The sequence below is a fragment of the Thermobia domestica genome, chromosome 4 (assembly GCF_964235325.1).
Source record: "Thermobia domestica chromosome 4, izTheDome1.hap1.1, whole genome shotgun sequence".
Classification (NCBI taxonomy): Eukaryota; Metazoa; Arthropoda; class Insecta; order Zygentoma; family Lepismatidae; genus Thermobia; species Thermobia domestica.
The window spans coordinates 48,238,477-48,262,266 of record NC_137457.1 but is presented as its reverse complement, the minus strand read 5'-3'; the positions used below and the strand labels follow the sequence as shown (position 1 = coordinate 48,262,266).

Below are 23,790 nucleotides of genomic sequence, written 5' to 3'. Positions count from 1 at the left end.
GAATTTGCCTATAGTGGCATACGAACGCTACACTTTGCCACTCTGTATTCAAAAAGTGGATAGAAACAAAACAAGAGATATTGATGAGTGGGTACAAATTTCATTAACTGTATCAAATACACGTTTCAGAATGTGCTAGAATATCCCAAATTTGACGACTTGCTTTATAGCCCGTCCGCATCAATAAACGATGCAGTGGATGATTTTCGTTGGGACTCTGTATGAGACTATAGAAGTAAAAAACAATCACAGTTTCACTGCTAAACAAGAAAAGCAAGTAAATGATTATAAGTACTTACCCCAAATGTCGTGCCAGCAGACACACCCTGTAACATAAAGAGAAAAAAATATAAGCTCCTTAAAAAAAAAACATGTAGCAACATAATTATAGAGCGATCAGAGAATATCACTGCTTACAAATATTTTCAGAAGTGGTGGTGAATAAGTGAAGCAGTATCTTGAGTATGATCCTCTTTCTTGTTAGCGCCATCTGTACATGCCTGCTCAGAGGGGGGGGGGTATTTTGTTATATATATTGTTGACTGCAAAAGTTTGAAATGAGCTTTATTCAACCAGAATTCGTCTAGGTCAGATCCAGAACCAAAGTCTCATGATTCTGGTATACTTAGCGATAAACTACGAATAATATACGTTTTGTTCATCTAAGTTGGCGTAACTACAGGGTACCTCCAGATGACTCGTTAGAACGCATTGCAGCGGGATATGCAATTTAGATTGGCTTGGCGGTCCAATCCTGGCAATCGCAAGTGCTTTGTCTCCTGTAATTCCCTACACGAACCCAAAAAATCATACAACAAACAATAGGTCTATTTGATTCGTACTCATTCAGATAACCTTGGCAGCCGAGACTCAGAGGAACGCAGCAAGTGTGTATGGTTCGCACGTAGCACAACAAAATTATATATAGCACGTAGGAACCTGGGAATGTGGTCACCTTGTATATATATATACAAGGAGAGCACAGTCCCAGGTTTCAAATTAGTGTAAATTTAATATGCGAAGGAATATTTTGCTGAAATTTTGAACAGTGATACATTAACTCAAAAGTTTTTGTAGCAATAATGGAAATCACAAACAATCGATGTGCGCGCCACCTGTAACGCGGGGAATATCGAGGCGGTAATCTAGCTCCTACCACACCTTGTAAAGCATATCCGGAATGATGGAGTTGACAACATCACTGATACATTCTTGGAGATCGTTCAGAGTTGCTGGTAGTGGAGGTGCATACACTTACTGTTGTTTGTGGTATCTGCAAATCTCTGCTAGCTTCACGTTTAGATTTCTGTGGGCTGTGTACGGAGACTGCTCTTACGCGCTCCACAGTTTTCTCGGAGACTGGACGTTGCCTTAAATGTCCTTTTATTTGATCACAAATGCACCGCGTCTGAATAAACTTTCTATGCCACTTCACAATGGATTTGTGTGTGGGTGGATAAGCATTAAATTTTCGTTTGAAATCACTCAGCACTCTCACAAAGCTGCTTGTTTTTACAAATTCTAAACGCACCTGCTTCGTTGCTGTGGGGTGAACGCCATTTTTGATGATACTGCCCTCTAGCTGACCTGGTCAGAACTAGGATTCTGAAAAGATAGATCAGAAAATATTTTGAGCTCTGTACCAAATTTCATTTAAATATTCAATTAAATGTTAATTATATGGCACTTTAAAATCAGGTACTGTTTCTGTGCTCAGAATGTATATATTCAAATGGATATTCACATTCACATTCACATTCACATTCAAATGTCAGAATGTATATATGTATATTTCCAAAACAGGCCTAAAAGAAGTTCCTCTGCATAATGGAAACAAACTTGGATCAATTCCTGTAGCATGCTCTGTTACATGGAAAGAAACGTACAATAACTTGAAATTTATACTTTGTAAATTAAAATAGTGAGAAGACAGATTTTCTGTTTTCGGGGACTTTAAAGTCATACGTCTTCTAATAGGAATGCAGCCAGGATATACTAAATACCCATGCTTTTTATGTAAATGGGATAGCTGGGCCAGAGACAATCACTGAAATGTGAGAGGGGGGCCTCAGTATTGAGGTTTGTTTGCAGGGAAGAAAAGTACAATGCACTTTCCACTAATTGATTGCAATAAAGTGCTACTTCCACCACTTCATTTGAAACTAGGAATTATGAAGCAATTTGTGCAAGTTGTGGACAAGAATGGACAGTGTGTTCAATATATAGTTTAAACGTTTCCATCACTGAGTGCAGCAAAACTTTCGGAAGGCAATTTTACAGGGCAACAAATTAGAAATTGGTTAGTAGATGAACCATTTGAAAATTAATTGATCAACTTTTAAAAGAATGCCTGGATAAGTTTCAAAAAATGTTGTACGTAACTTTGCTGCAAACAATAAACACTTATGTAACAATTGTAGAAGATATGTTGTCCCATTTTCGCGCACTTGTGTGTAACATAAACAGCAAGATACATTTTCTACAGTATCATCTCTACCTTTGTTTTGTTAAAATTGACGAGGAAAGTGAAGAGCAATCAGAAAGATTTCACAAATATATTTCTGATATGAAGATCAGATATCAAAGCAGATGGAATATCACAAAGATGGCATACTATTGTTGAATGATGAGAACGTTGAAAGTTACATGGTGCCAGCCAAATATGTTCAAAACTGCTCGGCCAAGGGTTTGAATTGACAACTTAAGCAGCACATTCACGATCGAGCCGAGCCGAGAAATCATCCGAACCAACAGCTAAGCCAACAAAGCCTGCTAGAACCTTCGGCTCAGTTGAGCTGAACAGAGCAGATTTCTCATTCCACCCAAGCCAGCTCGAGCCGATGGTTCACTCGAAGCATGGTGGGTTGAGCCACCGCTCAGTTGAGTCGAACCGATGTAAGTTCGTTATAAAATCTCTTGGGGTCTTGTTAACGGGACAAGACGAGATTCGGGCAGTTCCCTCTCGTGAGCAACCCTAGAAGTATTCAGTATTATTGCTTTCATTTCTCATGACTTTCACTTACCAGTGAAATCAGGCTAAAACCAGCTGAACGAGCGACCCATTTTCAAACTCGACTCGAGTCAAAACTCGAAGTCAAAAACTGTTAATCGGTTCTGAACTCGACTCAAGAAAATTATCTTAGACTCTAGTTGAAACAACTTGAATTCGAGTCGAGTCGTGTCTATTCCTATGCATCAGAAAAAGTGGCTGTTTATTATTTTTCTGTTAAACTAATTTCCTATCTATCCACCATTAGCCTAAGGTTTTAAGGAAAAGTATTCATTCAAATGTCAGAACGGTAAAATAGTTTCCTTCTCCATCTTTAAAAAAAGAACACAATTCAAAGTAAAATAGATTTCCGGTACAATTGTAGTAGTAGTTCACACACTGAATGTTGATTTGCAGTTGTTAAATCTATGACTAAATCTTTCAGGTGCTTGCAATCAGTACACGTGATTTCCCTGAGATCGTCCTAATCTTCCAAAAACAGTAAGAGGTACAATGATCTTATCTGTTTCTCTCTGTGTCGGTGACTATAGGTCACTGACATAGGGCTACGTAGTTCATGTTCCATTATTCTATTCTTTAAAAAAATCATTTACAGGAAAGACATATTTGTTTTAGAAAAATCGAAATGCAACGAAGAAAGTTTTTCAGACTAGTTACATTACATAAAATTTGTAACGTGTTACCGTTACAGTTAGTTGGAAAAATATGATGTGTTACTAGGAAACATTACTTAAACGTAACACAAGATTGTATTACACCACAAGATTGTATTTCTACCTCTTTCGGTTTGAATACAGTATTAAGGATGGAGAAGAAAGGTATTCTTGAGATGCAAAATCGACTGCCGAAAACCGTTTCTTACTATTTATCAACCTTCTTGAACTACAGTAATCATCGTTGAAAGCAAAAATGGTTTATTTCTAACAGTCCTGGTTTTTTATCCACCTCTATTAACGAAGTCTTTGGAGATAATTACTCTAGCTGTCAACTGCAAAGAACAGAAGTTAAATTCGGATTTTACAAGAGTTTTCGTGCGGTGTAATGGACAATCGGACGAACGTTCTAACTGTACAATATTATTATAAATCTTACTGCGTAATCGTAATAATTAGATACATGTTTCAGCCTTTTTGATTGTGATCTAGAAAGGAAGAAAAGGGTTTGGAACAGAAAAGAGGCTGTGGTTACAGTAATTATTATACTAACATGTATATATATATATCCTGTGATACCGTAAATGTTGGAGACAGGTATTTGAAGTGAAATTGGTATGCTTGCGTATTTATAAAGTGCAAGGAGATAGGCCGAACAATCGTGGTGGCCTGGGAGGGAAGCACACAAATATTAGAAATGAAAGTCAGTATACTTGCAGGTATTTGAGGTGCAAGAGTGTAGGCAGAGCAAATATGATTGAAGGTTTGAGATGCAAAACCTCAGACCGAACAAATTTGCTGTCTGAGAGCAAAATCCCCAACTAGCAGTAGTTTATTATTGAATAAACTGTGGTGAAGACACTAAGGACGCTCACGCAATATTTTCTCAATTAATAATGAAATCGCAATTGATCGTAGATTTATGCCATTCCGGTGTTAGCAGAGAGATTGGATTGTTGACATAATTATATTCCTGCTATGATTAACTGATAATGTTAAAAAACATGAAATGTACAATCCTACCATTTCTTGTTTTAGTTATAGGTTATGAATAGAGATGATAGGCATTCTTAGACCGCCTAATCGATTGGCAAAACCGTTATTAGCTATCTGGGATTGGCTTAGCTCTATAGTGTTCAATCTTATACCGAACAAGGTAAATTTCTGGCACTTCCGGCTCAAGAGTCGCCTCTATTAACTTTAAAGTAAATTCCAACTAAATTTGATACATATTTATAACTTACAATCTGAAAAGAAATACTCGTGAAGCTAACGAATCCCTAGCACCTTATGGATTGGGGATGGGATGATATTTTAAAAATTATTTCCAAGATCGATATTCGTGTTGAATTCATAGTCAGTCGCTGAGATGTATGATGACAGTTTAAATGCCGTTCTATGGTCATCCCCGAGGAGTTGGGAAGTGTTCCATTTTAAAAGTGACGAATATAACATTAAAGTCGAATCAATAGTTTTCAGAAGTGATATTTTAGATATTGTGTAAGAAGAAATTGGAACGGAAATTTTGAATTTAATTAATATAAACTCATGTGTTAAGAAAAAACTACTCTATTCCCCACCAACATTGTAGGTGACAATATAGAGTTTTTTTAGTTTTTTAAAAGATCTTAGTGTTAGTGCTTTTAATAGCATCAAGACATAGGAGGGCGACAGAGAGATTTCTGTAATTTTTCATCATGTTCTTAAGCTTTTCTGAGGGATTTATGATTTTCTTATAATTTTTATTTGTGTTTATTTTTTACTTTGAAAGTACACATAAGTTTTAAGAAGTAAGTACAACTTATAACCTCGCTGTTGAAAGGGGCTCCTAAATTTAAGTAATTAACTAACTCGAAAACGATGAGAGCACAAAACTCTGGGTTTCCTCAGAAAACTAGCACAAAACTTGTGCATAGAATATATGTATCCGTGCCAGGTTTGAGGGCAGGGGAATGATGGGGACAATGACATAACATCATAAAACACATAATTGAAATGGCAGTCAGTGATTGCCCGTGATTGTGTTCCTTCCAGTGCATTTCCTCCAGGCTCTCCAGGATTTAGACAGTACTATATTCACCAATCGTTTCTTCAATCCTTTCTCCCGCCCGGGAAAATTATGTAATAAATATTACCTCCTAACTTTTCAATGTTAATTACCAGTAATATCGCAGTACTGCTTTTACACATCTATTGTAATTAAATTCCTCGCGCTAGGAAATCTGTAATCAACACTGTGAGTAGTTATGTCCTCGACTAATTTACATTTAATCTTACATGTAAAGTTTTATTTTCTCTTTTTTTCAATAGTTAAACTAATTTATTAACGAGGCAAAAGAGGCAAATGGCAAACGAGGAAAAAGAATAACAAAGATGATGAAGAAGAAGAAGAAGAAGAAAGGAGACAAAAGCAGCACAGCATTGTCTTATCACAACCAGTGCTGGCAACATGGCCTCGTCCCATACATCGATAGACCTACAAGAGCCTATACAGCTACAATATACGTTGTGCCAGAGTGGCGCTAAATACGGAATATGCACGAAATGCAAATGAATATATTTCTTACCAGTATCAGTCCAATTAGTACCAGTATGAGTATTATATATTTTAGAAATTCTATTTTCTACCACTTTTTGATCTTGATAAGCAGAAGAACCAGGCGCTGCCTGTTCACAACCATAAACTGTTTATGTACATAGTATGCTTTTAGGTCTTATAATGACTGAGTGCGAATAACAAGGGTTTTGATTGGACCACCGCATACTGCAGCCAGAAAATCCCGATGGCAACAATAAATATAATTTACAAATATAGGGCAGTTGGAACGCAACCAATATATATAGTGCAGTGAAATAATTTTCTCTGTCTACCTATCTACACACACACACACACACACACACACACATATATATATATATATATATATATATATATATATATATATATATATATATATATATATATATATATATGTGTGTGTGTGTGTGTGTGTATGTGTGTGTGTAGATAGGTAGATAGAGAAAATTATTTCACTACATAAGTAATTATTTGGTTTAAAATATAACATCTGACGTCTTGGAACGTCGGTATGTTATGTGTAAATATTAAATAAAAATTAAGAATATCGTGTAATACCAATAAATAAGTTATGTGATGAATTTATTTGCAGCTATTTTCATTTGCAGGTAACTTTTCAATATTCACATTACACCATGTAATTTAGGCAGAGCATATCCAAAATTGGATCGTGGTTCAAGACAAACGACTAGCTAGCCCCAAACTATCACATAAGAAATTTACGAATCGAAAAGGTCACATGAAGAGATTGAGAGCGGTAATGCCTTAATCACTATCTCTCAAGTTTTTTTATTAGTGTAATAGAGTTAGGGATTGGTAGGTTGTACTTTGTTCATGGATTTGCAGTACAAAAGAATAAATGTTTTTGCAGTACGTCTCCTTAACCGTAGCCATTAAAGGGTTACGCCCTCTCTTTGGCACAGTATTTACGACATTGACGGATTAAATAATTGAGGATGGTCTAAGAGTAGTTTTATAAACAAACAGTGCTGAAAAAATACAACAAACAAAATATTAGATAACTGAATAAAGAGAAATGTTCATACAAGAAAGCAACAAACGTCTAAATGGTGCAGTTATAAACAGAAAAAAAAAACTTTGGTATAGAAACAAAGTGTGGTGCTTTTAAGAAATAAAGAAGATGATGTAAAATAAAATGCAATGCATACACGCCACAGTCACAAACACAGTGTTAGGTATACGAATGCAGGTTAGTTCTTCTGTCTCGGAGCGACCCGAGACTGCAGGAAACAAGGGGGAGAACAAAGTTAATATTGAAGTCAGACTTTGTGCTACAATGGAAACAAATGAGGAAGATGATCGGGTATATGATATATATTAAAGATGTCGTGTCCTTCAGCTGTAGGATGTGTGGTTTTTAGATAAAACGTGAGAAGAATGTTTAATGCTGAATGTAAATATTTATATGGTGCGTCAGTTTCTGCATCAGCCTGTAAAGTATCAAGAAGTAATTGATGGGAGGCTGGTATGCGGGATAGTATGTATTTCGCATGTATGCGGGATAGTATTCAATATGTTGAATAAGGTGAGGGAAGTTGATATGTTCATATGTCAGGAAGTTCGGATATGGCAACTTTATACGATATGCAAGTCGGATGGCATGGCGTTCCAATATCGATAAACGGTCGTAGAACTTTGTTGGAGCATTGCACCAAGCAATGTGACCAAACGTTAAGATAGGCCTAAGGAACATCTTATATGTAATTAGTAGCAATGGGGCGTTTAATCCCCAAGTAGTTCCAGTTAGCCGACGTAGAAGGTTGAGCCGGATATTAGGCTTTTGTGATATTTTTTCAAGATGAGCCTTCCAGTTGAGTTTTGTGCCGAATACAACCCCGAGATATTTTGCCGTAGATGTTGTTTGCAGAGAATGTTCATTAAGCGTGACTTTGAGGTTTCGCGGGTTGCGATGAACCTTGGAGCGGCGTTTCAGAGGTAAAAAGAATAACGCTTATGTTTTATCACCCTTTATAATAAGTTTCCAAGTTTTACACCATTGCATAAATTCACAGAGAGTGGATTGTAATCTCATGCTAATCTGATGCAAAGTTTTGCAAAGAGCTAGAAAAGCCGTGTCATCGGCATATTGAAATAAGTACACGTTTTGCATAGGTTTAGGTATATCAGAATCATACAGTATATATAAGGGTGGGCTAAGGGCAGAGCCCTGTGGAACGCCACAATACGGAAAGATGGGATGTGAGATGGCAGATCCTATGTACACATATCATATTCAATTAGTCAGAAATGAATATATGAAACGTAAGTAGCAGACAGGGGAGTTTAGTTTCTATACTTTTTGTATAAGCCCATAGTGCCACACTTTATCGAAAGCCTTTTCAAGGTCCATTAATTCAAGGCAAGATAGAAAGCCCTTGTTACATTGGTTTGTTATTAGTGCAGACAGCCGAAGTAACTGGTCGTTAATGGAAAAACCTGTTAGAAAACCTGCATGGTGTATGGGCAGTAAGTTATGTTCTTGAATATGCAAATGGAGCCGATGGACAAGTATTTTCTCAAACAGTTTACTGAACACTGTTTTCACTTGTATTGGGCGATAAGAAGACACAGCATGCGCTGGTTTATGAGGCTTAAGAAACATGCAAATTTTCTATACCTTCCAATCCATTGGGTAGAAGTCGGTGCGCGGAATGAAGTTATAGGGAGAAACAGGTAGTGTAAGTAAAGTGAGTGTAGCTTCTTTTAGGAGCCGGTAGGAAACATGATCGATGCCTAGTGCAGTGTTTCGTTTCTGACGAAGTGCGCGTTGAAGTTCTTGAGTAGTGATTGGTGCTGTAAGAGGATGGTCGTTATCTATGACGTGTGAGAGTGATGGTTGAAGAGCTGGGAGAGTAGACAAATCTGCGCAGTTATGAGAAATATATGACACTGCAGGCGTAAAGACCATTTGTAATTGTGTTGCGAATGCGTTAGCCTTATTTTGGTCGGTAAAAAGAGGGACATCATTGTCCAACAGAGGGTACTATAGTTTAGTGCTTTTACCTGTGAGTCTATGAAAGGTTTTCCAATATCGGTTTGGTGAGGCTTCATCGGTTAGTTTCTTATATCCGCTGATCCAGTTGCGACGTTTATATGCTATGAGATAATTTGTAACAGTGCTTTGCCATTGTCTGTGTTGACGGAGACATTCTTGATTGCCGGTTCGTTTATATTCTCGAAATTGTTGGCGTGATTTCTGAATTAGAGAAAGATATTGTCGAGGCAATTTTGGCTTAGAAGGATAAATTTTCTCCCCAGGAATAGCTTGTTGAGCACCAGTATGTAAAGCATCTGTGATGTGGTTTACAACATTGTACATTTCGGTTTCTGAAGTTGGTGGTTGAGAAGTGGAAACAGGGTTATTTACAGTGTGCCGAAATTGAGGCCAATCAGCTTTATCATAACGGCGGACAAGTTGTGGTTGTAGCTTTTGTAAATTACTTTGTGTCTTCTTGATGGTTAGTTTGATTGGGCAGTGATCGCTTCCAATCGTACCAAGAACCTTCAACTCGCAATCATTTATAAGTGCGAGAGACGTAATCAGTACATCCGGGGTTGTTTGGCTGGCTGGTCGAGTAGGACCAGGAAGATTATGAATGATAAGTTGTAGTCTAGTTGAAACAAAGTCCATGAACCGTTGTTTCTCCCTTGCACTTCTGCTATGGATATTTATGTCAGCCATGATGATTATGTTTTTAAAGTTATGGGCTATATAATCGAAAATGGTGTAAGGTATTGGGTGAACAGGCCGTATATATATGGTAGCTACATTAACAGTAAAAGAAGGGTAGTATATAGAAAATAAGAGATATTCAGGCAGTTTTGCAAATGCAGTAGGATTGTATTGTCTATAAGGCCGTTTGGGAGAAAAGCCAATCAACACCTCTCCTTGAGCGCGTGCTCGTACATCGTGGTAGTCGCAGAGTTGAAGTTGGTAACCAGAAAGTCGTGCAGAAGACGCTGGTTTTAAGGCTGTTTCGTTGAAATCTACGATATCAATTTTTTCTTCTAACAGAAGAGGTTCTAGAAGTACTTTGTGTTGTTGAAATGATCTGATGTTAACGAATAGTAAAGCAAGAGCCATAATATATACCGCCATATTGGTTATTGGTTTACCACCATTCTGTCTCTAAAGGTGCGATATGGAAGTAAACGAAAGATCCTGAATATGTAGCAGTAAAGTTAAGATTGAACAGAGATTTGGCTGTTGATATGGCTACACGAAGAATGTGCTCCCGTTGAAAAGTAAAAACATTTTGTAGCACAATGGTGATATAACGAAGAAGATCTTCAACAGTGAGAGGTTGAGCAAGAGATTGTAAGGGTGGTGTGGCTTTGTCAAAACTTTGTACTAGCACTGTCAGTTCTGGACGTTGTGGTTGTGCCTGAGGTTTTCCCTTACAGCGGTAACTGCATGTTGGATGGTTTTCATTGCAAGTAGAGCAGTGTGCTTGTTGCTGCTGATTTTTGCATGCTTTGGTGTCGTGAGATTCACCACAATAGCCACATTTAGATGGATTTGGGCACTGGCGAGTAAAGTGTGAGTTATAAGTTTGGCATTTCTCACACCGAATTGGCAAAGGCCCCGGGGTCTTGGACGGCTTGACTCTATGGAGTTTCTAATAGATAGGAGCTCCATGAGCTACAAATAGTCAAGCGCTGTCTGATCTTGGGACAAAACACGCACCATGTAAGTAGGACCATTGTTTTTTTTAATTCGAATGCATTTGTTCACCTCAATGCCTTCTTGTTTGAGTTCTTCAAGAACTTCTTCATCGCTGATTTCAGGTATTACTCCACGTATAACAACGGAAAAAATAGGTGGTTTTCGTGGAGGAGGCGGTTGTTTTGTCTTCCTATGAGCTTGTTTGATTAATTTAGCCGTTTTGCCAAAGATCTCGTATGACGCTTTGTTCCGAAGTGTGATACCAAAGTTCGGGTCTTTTGAGCGGATGATAAAGCCATTTCTAGTTTTAACAATATTCTCTATACTGGTTCTAGGTAGATACTTGTTTATTTGTAGGAATACCATTTTGGGATGAGTATATTTGTGTCAAAATCGGTGAGCAAAAAAGAAAAGATTGGTTCCTTTGCTGCATAAAAATTTGAGCCTGAGCCAGAAGCAGTGTCCATTGCCGAGTCCATGTTAGTTGCCACACGAGACCGAGATCTGTCACGAGGTCGTTTGCTTGAATGAGCGGTGTCACCAGAATCAGTTCGTTCTATGGGTCTAGTTCCTCGCGAACTGGTTTGACTGCCCCATGAAATATGCCTGGTACGACCGGAACGAGACAAAGTTTCACGGTCTAGTGGAGAGAAACCAGGAGCCGGAGGCCCCACGTACGGCGGTAGGTTCTTGTGCATCGGTCAAATGACCAGCACAACCTATCCGTGTGATGACGCGGTGTTGAAGCGATGATAAAGCGATGAAAAAGATGATAACGATGATGATAAGATTCCAAAAATATGAACGATCCTCCGAAAGTGTCAACTTTCGTCAGTCCTCTAAATAGCATATGTCTGTGATGCTCACAAGTGCGTATGCTACACCTAGTCCTAGCTAACAGATTAACAGTTATGAGATAGGCTGGGTTCTGCTCAAGGTAAAGATATGCATCTCTAAAGTTTTTATTTACGGAAAGGAGAAAAGAAAATTTACTAATTATATAAATCATGTTTCTTGAAAATTTATGAACTTCCCCAGCCTCTCAGAGTGTTACGCCCTCTCTCTTTGGCAAGTGATTTTGTACAGAAATATATATTATTGAAACGAATGCGATGGTCTAAGGGAAGCTTGATTATTAACAGTGGTATTTATTTCATGTTTCATCTTTATTATATGGTACACAAAACCAAACAGTGCAATCAAGGTGCCAAGTGTAAATATGTAACAAAATACATAACTTAAATAAGGCAAGAAAAGATAAAAAGATATGTGAATATCGAAAATAAAGTGAAGAATACATAGGTGCAAATGTGCAAGAATATATATATATATAAAAGAGTATATATATATATATATATATATATATATATATATATATATATATATATATAGATAGATAGATAGATAGATATATAGATATATATAGATATAATGCGAGATAGCATTTTAACTGATTGAAAATGTAAGATAATGTAAATGAAAGATGAGATGAAGTGCCAGCACATCACAAGCAAAAAGAGATTAGTTAGACAGATGCAGGTTAAATCTTCTGATGACTCGGGACTAATGATCACAAGGGGATGCCCTTGTTAGTTGTGAGGATGTCGGTGCTAAGATGGAAAAACATGAGGAATATGATCATGAATGATATAAATAGCATAGATGTCACGTTCGTCCTCTGTGAGGTTTGCATGTTGGACATATAACGAAATGAGTAGATTTAAAGGAGAATGCTTGTAGCGATAGGCGCCATCAGTGACAGCATCAGATTGAAGTATGTTCAGGAATAGCGGATAGCCCGTTTCAATGCGAGAAGTGATGCAACATGTTCTGTGAGCTTAGGAAAGTTGATGTTCTCATACGTGATAGTTTAATTGAAGCAGTAATAGCAGTAAGACAGGAAGCAAGTTCAGTTTAAGTAGTTGGAGGTGTTATGGTAGAAACAGACTGCTCTAGGTCTTCCCGGAAATGAGGCCAATTCGCCTTATCAAACCGCGGAACTAGACGAGGTGCTAGTACAGGGCGTTGGGGTTGTCCCCGAGTGAACGTTAATTTTATTGGATGGTGATCGCTGCCAATAGAGTCCAGTACTGTAAGCTGACAGTCATTAAGGACATTCACAGAGGTGATGTCGACATCCGGTGTAGTTTGACTGATAGGCCTGGTGTGTGCAGGAAGAACATGAAGATGGAGCTGAAGATTGTTACTTAAGTAATCCTCAAAGTCGGCTTTTTCGCGATCAGTACGACTGTGGATATTAATGTCCGCCATGATGATAATATTTCGAAATTTGGTGGCTATATATCGGAAATATGCGAATGGGATACGCTGACGTGGTCTAATATAGATTGTACTGAAGTTGGTAATGATCGATGGAAAGTATATAGTGAATAATAGGTATTCTGGGAGATTACCTAAAGCTTGTGGAGTATAGGCTCGAACTGGGTACTTTGGGAAATATCCTATTGCTACTCCTCCTTGGACCCGTTAATCTTGATCTTGGAAGTCGCAGCGTTGCAGTTGGTATCCAGGAATACGAGCAAGCATACTCGGCTTTAAGGCGGTTTCATTTAAAGCGATAACACTAATATGTTCTTCCATTAATAAAGATTCAAGTAACACTCTATGTTGAGAAAAGGATCGAATATTGACAAAAAGAAAGTTAATCCCCATTATGAAGAAGACTGTGTAGATTGTTTTAAACAGCGCTTTCCAGGATTCCAGTGTGAAAATATACATAATTATTAGAATAAGTTGCATGAAGATTAATATTAAAAATAGATTTGGCGGCAGAAATTATATGTTGAACGATGTGAGCTCGTTGAAAAGGGAAAATGTTTTGTAACACCAGACTAACATAGCGTATGAGATCTTCGACTGTTAACGGAGGAAATAGCGATTGTTTAGGCGGTGTAGCTTTGTCTGCTGTTTTTAATGGAACAGTTAGTTCCGGATGCTCAGGAGCGGGTGCTGGTTTTGCCTTACAACGATAGTTATATGTAGGGTGAAGCCCACTACCACATGTATTGCATTTAGGTGGTCCTTTCAAGTTGGGGCATGTTTTGATGTCATGGAGTCCGGATCTGTAACCATATTTAGGTTGATTACAACAATTGGCCGTAGTGCGGTCGTGGTATAACTGGCACTTTTCGCAACGAATTGGAAGCGGACCCTGCGTTTTAGATGGTTCGACGCGATGAATTTTCTTATAGATGGGTGCCCCAAATCTAAGAAGATAGTCAATGGTATCTTGCCGCTATGATAGAATGCGTACCATATATGTAGGACCATAATTATTGAGAATGCGAATACTTTTCCACTGAAATGCATTCCTGCGTTAATTCCTCTTGGATTTCTGCGTCAGTTCGTTCGAGGGAAACACCCCTAACGACAACCGACAGAAATGGTAGTTTTCTAGGAGGTGGCTGTTGTTTCATTCGCATGTCCGTGAGTTTCGTGAGTTTAGAGTTCTTACCAAAAATTTCGTAAGAAGCTTTATTACGGACGGTGATACCAAATTTTGGATCGTTAGATTTTAAAATATAGCCATTTTTGGTTTTTACGATTTGAACTAGGGTGTCTAGGGGCACCCGAGGAACATACTTCGCAATTTGAAGAAAAATCATTTTATGGTTCGTGTACTCCGCGTCAAAATCTGTTACTATGAAACGAAATAGAGGCGTATGATTTGATGAAATAGTTGGAGAAACTGCAGAAGGTACACCAGTATTTAGTCGTTCAAACTCGATATCCATTGATGTTATAGGTGAGAGAGACCGGATGCGTTTCGCGGATTGTGTCGATTCGCTTGATGGGTGTCTATCTCGAGACACATTGATCTGTTCATGGTCCCAAGAAAAATCCCGAGTACGAGTGGATGGTTGTGCTTTCGAAGTGGTGGGTATTGAATGAGAGACAGATGGTAAGCCCGAATGTCTGCCAAGATTCATTTGTCCAGAGGTTTTGCCAGAGTCAGTCATCGTAAGAGTGTAACCAAGGGCCGAAGCCCAAATGAGGATGAAGGTGAAAGAAAGTACGACAAGATGAGGTTCAAAAAGCAAGCTGCCCTCCGAAAGTGAGAACTTTCGTCAACCTTATAAGTGCAGTACGTGTGCTTTGCTACGAAATGCGTTTTGCAACACTTGATCCTCGCTCGTATATTAACTCACACAAGAGAAGTTAGACCTCTTGATTCAGTATGATGTGATCTCTCAAGTCCGTTCGTTCGTTCATAGCTAGTCATAATGACTAGCACCCTTTTAGAGCGTTACGCCCTCTCTTAGGGAAGTGTATTACGTAAATGGAAGATTTAAGAGATTTTGTGACGGTCTCATAGAAGTTCTTTATTATAATAATTTTTCAGGTCTTAAGGATGTTTCCGATCATTAACATTTGGTAGGAAATTGACGAGGAATTGCACTTAATTTAATATTGTACAGAACTGGAACAGCAGAAATATGATAATAAGAATGGGTACCTAGTGGTAAGGCATATCATATTTATACAGAGTTTGAATGATGAGCATGAAGAATGAGGCGAGGTGTGCCATCACATCGCAACACTATAAGTGTTAGTCAGACAGACGAAGATATCTTCTCACCTAGGGGCTGATCGAGGTTTCAACGTAGATAATGGGAGCCCTTTCGGAAGCAGATGGTTTCAGCGTGCAAATGATAGTCTGTGAGGAGTTCCTGGTCTAATGCGTCAGGGGGGTAGAGTGTAGCAGTAGAGACTATAGAGTAACGATAGCGGTAGAGGGTAATATCGACATGGAGAAGGATGGAGAGCTAAGTGGTGCATAGTATTCAGAAGTAAAGGGTGTTGGGTTTTGTAACGAGAGCATATGTATGTCAGACGTAAAGTTTAAAGATGAAACTGAAGTGTAGGAAACTGAACCCGGTCGTACAAATCTGCTGTAGGAATAGGCAGTTTGACTCTATATGCAATGCGGAAAGCATGTCGTTCTAACACTAGTAACTTTTCGTAAATTTTGCGGGTGGCCGCAATCCATGCAACGTTTCCGTAAGTCAGTACAGGCCGTAGAAAGGCCTTGTATGTGTTCAGAATTGTGTTTGGTTTTAGTTCCCAGGAGGTTCCGGTGAGCCTTTTTAATAAGTTAAGTCTATTGTAAGCTTTAGTAGTGACTGTTGGAAGATGTTGTTTCCAAATGAGATGTTTATCGAATGTGAGGACCAAGTAAGTTACAGTTGAACGTGCCTGGATGGGAGTTTGGTCTACTTGTAGAGAAAGGTTTAGAATTTCTTCTGACTCTTGATGTTCGTTTCGTTGGAATGAAGACAATGGCCTGCGTTTTTGTGTCGTTGATCGATAGCTGCCATTTGCCGCACCAGCGAAGAAAATTGTTAATTGCTAACTGTAGACCAGTATTGATGGATTGAATAGTAGATCCTAAGGCAAGAAAGGCAGTGTCGTCAGCATATCGAAAGAGGTGAAATTTATCAGGAAGTGGAGGCATATCTTAAACATAGAGAAGATGGAGGAGTGGTGACAGAGCCGATCCTTGAGATACTGCACAGCGAAGGAAGTTTTTTGTTATACTTATTTTTTGCTAGCCGAAGGCTAGCTCCCTTGCGAGGGTTACGCTCTCTATCCGGGGTGAGAAGTGCAGAGACTGGGGAAGGAAGTATATTGGAGATGGTCTATGTTAACTGAAGAGAAACGGATAAATCATTTATTTTATTTTTAGATCATAATTTCAGTTTATTGTTTTTTATTGCATTTTATTCCATTTTAATGGGCATTATGAACTTTGTTCATAATCATGAGGACAGGAAAAAAAGTAATGCCAATGAAGTGCATATGACAGGACAACAAAAGGATATGTCAGTTAGACGAATGCAGATTATCTTCTTGTCTAGGGGCTGCTCTGGACAGTAATGTGGACAAGTGGAGCCCTGTTAGCACAATAGGTGCAGCATATGTAGGTGATATATGAAGTGGAAGGTGATCAGAAGAATAAGCTGAAGCGACAAAATGATCTGGATGGTCTGGTGGAATGGTTTTGAGATACAAAGAGAAGAGTAGGGAAAGAGGGCAAGCAAAAAATGTATATCCTAAATAATAGTGGCGGTCGGCATCCATAGTATCCAGAAGTAATGCATGACGTTGCTGAAACCGGTTTGTGGTGAACTTCACTCGTAACTGTTCAAGGTGACGGAGAATGGTAGGAAAAGTGATGGGGTCGTAAAGCTCCTGCGTCGGACTGGGAAACTTGATCCTATAAGCCAGATCCTATAATGCGTATTCAAGAACTTGTAATTTCTGATAGAAAAAAGGTAGTGCAGCGATCCCAGCGGGATGACCATATGTTAGTACAGGGCGTAAGAATACCTTATACATATTAAGGATTGTAGGGGATTGAAATCCCCATGTGGTACCAACTAGAAGTTTTAGTAAATTTAGCCGAGCATACGCTTTGCGAATGATTGCTTGAAGATGGGGCCGCCAAGTTGAGTGATGATCGATGATGATACCAAGGTAGGTAACCTGTTTAGTAGGTGATATCCGTGTGCCGTGAACCTCGAGATTGAGTAGAATGTGTTTTTCTGAACCCGAGAATGTTTTCGAGGTGGTATGAAAACGACAGCTTGAGTCTTAGTCGAGTTAATATGAAGGCGCCACGTAGTACTCCATCGGAGAAAAGAGTCTGTTGCTAAGCGGAGAGCATAATTGATTTGTTGAATAGTTCTGGCCGTGCAAAGGAAGGCAGCGTCATCTGCATATTGAAAAGTATGAACATTGGGAGGAAGGGTTGGCATATCAGCTAAAAAACAGAAGGTATGGGAGAGGCGAGAGAGCGGAGCCTTGAGGTACACCAGAATGGATAAAGATCGGATGTGATGAGTAACTATTGATGTAACATAAGATAGGCGGTTAGAAAGAAAATGGAATATGAAACGGAGGTAGGAGAGTGGAAGCCTAAAACGGTGAAGTTTGAACATGAGGGCTAAATGCCACACTTTATCAAAAGCCTTCTCTAGGTCAAAAAGAATGAGGTATTAAGGCCGAGCAGTGTTATAATGATTCATGATGAGGTTGAGAAGTCGGAGCAATTGATCATTGATGCTGAAATTAAGTCGGAAACCAGCTTGGTGTTCAGGCAAGAGATTATATTGAGAAAGATGGTGATGTAGTCTGATGACAATGATGCGCTCAAGAATTTTGCTAAATACGGAGGTTAATTGTATTGGACGGTAAGAAGCAACGGAATCTGGAGGTTTGTTGGGCTTAAGAAACATAAGAGTGGAAGAAGTCTTCTAGTCACAAGGGATGTAGCCGGTCCGGAGAATAAAATAGTATATATATGAAAGAAGCAGAAGAAGACAATATGGACACTCTTTGATATGACGATAAGTTATGTGGTCGATACCAGGAGCTGTGTTGCGCTTGCGGTTTACGACGGTGGCGATATCAGATGTAGAAACTGGAGCTGTAAGAGGATTGTCGTTTGGAAGAGTGTGTGCTGCACTGGGTTGTAGATAGGGAGATGGTAAGTTCAAGCGATCAGTAGGATGTCTTCGAACAAAATCAGATGGGAACGGGGCGAAGGCGAGTAAGCTTCCCAGTTAACATATGAAATCGCTTCCAATACTCAGTAGAGTGTGAAGTTTCAGCTAAGTTGTTACACGTCTTCAACCAGTTGCGAAGCTTATTTGCCTTGACGTAGTTACGCACAGTGCGCTGAAGTTGGGGATGATGAAAAAGAGCTTCTAGATTACCAGTGCGCTGATATTCGCGAAAGAACTCGCGAGAACGATGTATGAGAGGTAGGTAGTTTGGCGGTAAACGTGGTTGGTACCTGGATATTTCAGTTGTGGGTATATGAAGGTCAGAAGTGTGATGAATGGAGTGAGTGAAATCAGAGACCCGTGCGTAGAGATCATCTTCGGTAGTAGGAGGCTCGATGGTAACCAAATCTTCAGCAATAGTAGTGCGATAGTCATTCCACTTTGCTCGATCAAATCGTGGAACACGGCGAGGTTCAGGGAGCAAACGAAGAGTAGAAGTCTGCGGTTGATCGATATGAAGTTTGATGAGAAGGTGATCACCACCTATGGAATCGAGCACTGCAAGAGCGCAACGCTGGAAGAGATTGCCAGAAGAAATAACTACGTCAGGTGTGGTATTCGTGATGGGTCTGTTTGCTTTAGGTATAGCAAAAACATGGCCGGTGGTATGAGTAGTAATGAAGTCAAGGAAGATGATATCTGGACGGCTTTGCTTCTGATTATCTGGACGGCTGTGAATATTGATGTCGGCCAATATGATATAATATTTAAAGTTGTTGGAGATTTAAAGAAAGAATGAGCGTGGGATGGGTTGTCCAGGGTGTACATATATGGTAGCTACGATAACGTAAAGGGAGTGGAAGTATACGTCGTAATGAGATACTCTGGAATATTAGTCAATGCAGGATGATATTGGCGGTGACTAATCGAAGGATGGATGCCAATGGCCACTCCCCCATTTCCTCGGCGTGCTGCGATGGTAGGGTGTATCGAGGTATCCTGAACGTCATAGACGGAGTAAGAAGAGTTTCGTTCAGAAGGAAGGCCTGAATAATTTCTTCTAGAAGTAGCTGTTCGAAGACAGTGTACTGGGAAGCAAGTGATCGAATATTAAGAAACAGTAAAGAAATACCCAAGATTAAGGTGCAGCAGTAATGTTGGAAGTTGCAGAAGAGACATGTAATTCCTCAAGAGGGGTGGCGTGAAAATAAATATGAAGTCAAGAGTAAGTAGCTTGAAAAGAATATTTGAATATAATGCGGGCTGCATGGTTAACCACCTGGAGAATATGCTGACGTAGAAACGGGTGAATGTTCTGCAAAGCGATGGTAAAGAACGAAAGGAGTTGCTGTACTGAAATTGCTTCATCAATAGGTTGTGATTCTACATGTTGTTGAACTTCTGGTAGGACGGGTCGCAACGGAACAGTGAGCTCCGGATTTAAAGTTTCAGCCGTTGACCGTGCTTTGCAGCGATAGCTACATGTGGGGTGTTGTTCCGGGCACGTAGAGCATTGAGGTGGCTTCGTAAGGTTAGTGCAAGCTTTCGTTTCGTGGTTTACGCTGCAGTACCCACACTTGCTTGGCTGGGTGCACTTCGATGTTGGATGTGAATTGTATGCTTGGCAGCGCTCACACCTCAATGGTAAAGGTGGCGGCGATTTCGATGGCCCTACTCGATGTTTATTTTTATAGATGAGGGCACCGTGAGGGAGAAGGTTATCAATAGTAGTTTGGGAGTTGGTTAATATCCGTACCATGTAGGTAGCTCCTTGGTCGTTTGTAATACGAAGGCATTTTAGAATGGAGTGTCCCTGAAGAGTAAGTTCTTCCATGACATCGTCGTCTGTTAGAGAAGGGTCAACCCCTCTAATGACAACTGAGAGAGCCGGGGTTTTACATGGTGGCGGTGCTTGTCGAAATGCCTTGGGTTCCAGGCGCTTCATACTGGCGTGCTTACCAAAGATTTCAAAGCTGCACTTTTTTCTCACAGCAGTTAAAAAAGTAGAATCGTAAGATTTGAAAACTATTCCGTTACGAGTGCTAACTTTCTGTGATACAGAAGCGCGTGGCAGGTATTTTACCAATTGTTGGAAGGCTAGTTTTGTATTATCAAATTTGGTATCAAAATCGTTCAGTAAAAATGAATAAAGACACGGTTTGGAAATATCCTGAAAAGATGGGAATTCTTTGTCGTCGTCTAGATTCATTGAACTAATAGACTGTTCGGAGTCACTAACAGTGTGATGGCGTTTAAAAGGCAGCTGATGAGAAGTGCTGTTAGTTTTGTCCGGAGTGCGGGAGCGGGATCTACCGGTATTCTAGCCTTGAGATGATGCTTTCTGCTGGCGATCGGCTCCCTTGCTCACCGAGGTACGTTCAAGAGACGGACCAGGAGGTTGCGGTGGTAGTCCCGGATGGCCACCTGATGCCATCCCTTGAGATGTTAGACGACTCTGACAATGAAGATGATAGGAAATGCAATGAGATGAGGTGTTATGGGAAGCCTCCACAAAATTAGATGAAGAAAAGAATAGGTGATGGTGGCCACGGGCTCCAACTTGAGTCAGCAATACGGACTGCAAGGGGATGTCGATTGTCTGTACCAGAACAATCCTCACTGAATGAACAAAAATATCAGTTGCTAGCAGAGCGTTAGTAATCGTTCTCAGATCGATTAATCGATGGTCAATTCTGACTTCTGAGTTCGTGTGAAGGAAGTTTTTTTTTTTGTGAAAGGAGAAGAGAGAAATGGCTTTTTATAAGGATGATGGTTTTCAAAAACTTTATTACTTCTCCAGCCTCTCAGAGGGTTACGCCCTCACTTTGGCATGCGGTTCACTAATCAAAAATACAATTTGGAAAATAATTTGTTGGACTAAGGGAAGTTTGGGTAATGTCATCAGTTGAGAAAGAAGGTTATATCATCATTTTATTTTCCATAATTTATGTTAATTAAACATATCTTTATTATAAAGTACACAAGAACAGGCTGTGAAATGGAGGTGCGAAAAGCCAAATATAATGAATTTTAAATATATGATAAGAAAAGGATAAATACTGTATTATAAGATAAAGAGTGAAATATAAATTGAAAATTAAGTGCAAATGAGCGATAAGACAAAACTGTGCGATAATTGTGGCCGTGAGCAAAACAAAAGATAATGATGATGTAATAATAGATGAAGTGCCATCACATCACAAACACAAAGAAGCTAGTAAGACAGATGTAGGTTAAATCTTCTGTCCCGAGGCGACTCGGGACAAATGATCACAAGGGGGAGTCCTAGTTAGTTGTGAGGGTGTCTGTGCTAAGATGGAAAAACATGAGGAATATGAGCAAGAATGATATAAATGGCATAGATGTCGCCATCTGCTACTGTGAGGTTTGCATGTTGGACATATAATGAAATGAGTATATTCAAAGGGGTATGCTTGTAACGATATGCGGCATCAGTGAGAGCATCCGTTCGAAGAATATCCAAGAAAAGTGGTTGACCCGTTTCTATGCGAGATGTAATGTACCGATTACGAAGTTGTGCAATATGCTCTGTGATATTCGGAAAGTTGATGTATTCATACGTGAGCCACGTAGGATACGGAAGTTTAAGTCGTTGGGCTAGACGAATAGCGTGACGCTCCAATATACAAAGTTTTTCTTAGAAGGAAACAGAGGCATTGCACCAGGCAGTATGTCCAAAGGAGAAACGGGGACGGAGAAACATCTTGTAAGTATGGAGTAGAAAATCGGGTTTGAGGCCCCACGTAGTGCCCGTGAGACGACCTGGAAGATTTAAACGAGTAGTCGCCTTAGTTTTGAGTTTTTGTAGGTGTGCACTCCAAGTTAGTTTGAAATCAAAAACAACGCCCAAGTACGTAGCAGTGCTAGTAGTGCGTAATTGGTATCCATCAACTGTTTCGTAGCAGTTTCGGGTTACGTTAGACTCTGGAACGTCTATAAGGTGGTATGAAAACCAGTGCTTGCGTTTTGTCTTTGTTAATGGTTAAATGCCATTTCTTGCACCAAGTGATGAAATTATCCAGAATTGCCTGTAGTACAGTGCTGATTTGATGGCTAGTGTTACCAAGTGCAAGAAAAGCGGTGTCGTCTGCATATTGGAAAGTAAATACATTACGTGGTACTGTTGGAATGTCAGAAGCATAAAGAATATACAATAATGGACTTACAGCCGACCCCTGTGGAACTCCAGTAAGCGGAAATATTGGCCAGGAGAGAGCTTTACCACTGTGATATATGCAATGCGATTTGTAATGAACGAGTAAATAAGCCTGAGATAGCATGCGGGAAGTTTGAATGACTGTAGTTTTGTAATAAGACCATAGTGCCATACCTTATCGAAAGCCTTTTTCAAATCCATAAGAATGAGGCATGATGTTAAACTGATCTGTAATTATGGTGCTGAGACGAAGAAGCCTGTCATTTATGGACAAACGAGGCCGAAAATCTGCTTGGTGGATAGGCAGTAGAATAGTAGTTTCAAGATACCTATGAAGTCGAGAGACAGTATTTTTTTCTAGAATCTAGCTAAATACTGATGTGAGTTGGATTGGTCTGTAATAGCAAACAGAAAGGCAGGCTTATTTGGTTTTGGAAACATACAAATTTTAGAGACTTTCCACTCAGAAGGATAGAATCCAGTTTGAAGTATTAAATTATATATTGTTGTCAGTATCAGGAGAAATGAGTATGGCGCTTCTTTGATGTGTATATAAGAGATGTTGTCAATCCCACGTGCTGTGTTCCTTTTTCGTTTTAGAGCCAATTGGATTTCGTTGGTAGTAACAGGTGCAGCGAGTGGGTGTTCCGGGTCAATCACATGTTCTGTGGAAGGTTGTAGTGCAGGAATACAAGACAGATCTTTCTGTTCAGAGCGCTGTTGGCGTAAAAACGGTCTGTAGTTGTGTAGCAAAGGCGTTGGCTTTTTCTTCGTCAGAAAACAGAGGAATGTCATCTGCAACTAACGGGTAGGTTATCGTGGTGGTCTTGCCAGTAAGTTGATGAAATCGCTTCCAGTAGCGAGGACGGTGTGCTTCCTCGGATAAAGTGTTACAGGTCTTGATCCAATTACGACGTTTATAAGCGGCAAAATAGTTATGAACAGCTCTTTGCCATTGGCGATGTCGATGAAGACGTGCTTCATTCCCGGTTCGATAATACTCTCGAAGATGCTTTCGGGCTTTCTGGATGAGCGTAAGATATGTCGGTGGTAAAGCCGGTTTGTGGGAATGCACTTGTTGCATCGGGATATTCTGATGGGCAGTGGTTTGAATTGCCGTAGTAATAGCTGTAAGACAGGTAGTAAGTTCGGTTTC

The 23,790-nt window shown here is 39.6% G+C and overlaps 1 long non-coding RNA gene across 1 annotated transcript in view; it reads right to left on the bottom strand.

Annotated features, from left to right (window-relative positions):
- Nucleotides 1–285: 285 nt before the first annotated feature.
- Nucleotides 286–23,790, bottom strand: part of LOC145682749 (uncharacterized) — a 1,030,881-nt gene continuing 1,007,376 nt past the window's right edge. Inside the window, exon 10 of the long non-coding RNA XR_014130952.1 lies at nucleotides 286–326. This is a non-coding gene — a long non-coding RNA (uncharacterized LOC145682749). The remainder of the gene's footprint in view (nucleotides 327–23,790) is intronic.